Here is a 1,562-nt window from a genome sequence, read left to right as displayed (position 1 = left end):
GCAAAAGATGAACCACAAAAATCCATCTGTAAACCATAACAGTAAGTTGAAACGTGCAACAATAAAAGGAGAACTTTTCAAATAATTAAAACAATATCTGTATTTCCATTTTTACGGTTCGCTTCGGTTCGGTTCCTCTCATCTTTGGTAAAGGTAAAATATTTTCAATTTAATTCTGTTTGCCCATTTATCTCTGGGCTTTGCCCAGTTGCCCAAGTTGGCTTCCTGGAACTGTACGACCGACTACTAATTGAGAGTGACATGCCCGAGTCGGATTCAATGAAGCCGATGAAGTTGGGCAAGGGTTTGCCCCAACTGCACAACTGATGATGATTTATGAACAGCCTCGATTGGCAGCAGAAAAAGTTGCAAAGATGCTGGGGGAATATTCTCGCATACTAATTAGGGGAACATCTATTCCCTATCTCCTGTTTTGGTTAAAGTTAAGCTGAGTTAAATGTACAAAAAATGCACAGAAAGTTCCACCAAAAAAGGTGTGCCAAATATTTTGCAGTATTTCAATAAAAAAATTATAAACTCCTCACAAATGGTACAACTAAAAGTCTTTCAATATTTTGCTGCTCATTTGAATTGCATTTTAAACGAGGAGGAAACGAGGTAAGTTTTGAACTGGCAAAGGGGAATGTGGAATATTTGAACACTGAAAATACTAGGATGCATCATCAAGGGTAGAAGCAAAGGTAGAGACTAGGAGGAGTCCAGTACCTACAGTACTTGTTCTTTGAATAAAACAACTACTTTGTTTTCTTTCTTTTCTAATAATTTATTTGTCTGTGGGATTAACCTCTTGGCATATCTATGCCATCGATTTCGGAAAAGATTGATGAGCCAAGCGTCCGCCAAATTCACAAGTTGTCGAGGAAATCAGAAATAATTTGGCAAGTTTCTTGGTAAGTTTTCCTTAGCCCCTCAACAGCATATACTGATGCTCAGTCCGGTATTTAGAGAATCCCTCGAACTTCCTGTAGCCTTGCCAGCTTTGGGGCCTTATGAATAAACTGATTCTCTGTGATGAATCGTGCTGTGTCGTTCTCGTTGCTTGTCTGCGCATTTTCGCTTGAATTGCTAATCCAAATAATTAAGCAAACTCAATTATATTTGCCAGAGCACATTTATATGTAGATATATGTATTGTACATACAAGTAAGAGTCTGTATGGCACAAACCACATGTGATGTGTGTTTGTTCTCCAACTAATTTATACATAAAGGGACAAGGCAAAGAAAACTTCACAGAACGAAATGAAATGAACATACAGAAAAGACCAGTCCACAGGCAAAGAACAGGCATTTGGGCACAGATTGGAAGAACTTGGACTAGGAAGGGGTTTGGGGTGGTGGTTGTCCGAGCCATTTGACGAAAGCTGTGGCAGGATTAAGAAGGGAGCGTGCTGGGAGCATCAACTGCCTGGCTGGGACTAGTCCATAATTAAGCAGGCAAACCACAGGAAAAGGAAGAAAATTGAAGCCCCAAACCCGAAACGGAATCGGAATCACAGTGTGGCTGTGTCGCCTCTCTCTCTCTCTCTCTCTCTCTCTCTC

This window comes from Drosophila guanche, unplaced genomic scaffold, assembly GCF_900245975.1.
Source record: "Drosophila guanche unplaced genomic scaffold, DGUA_6, whole genome shotgun sequence".
NCBI classification, from domain to species: Eukaryota; Metazoa; Arthropoda; class Insecta; order Diptera; family Drosophilidae; genus Drosophila; species Drosophila guanche.
The sequence above is the reverse complement of the archived record's forward strand: the minus strand, read 5'-3'. Positions refer to the sequence as shown.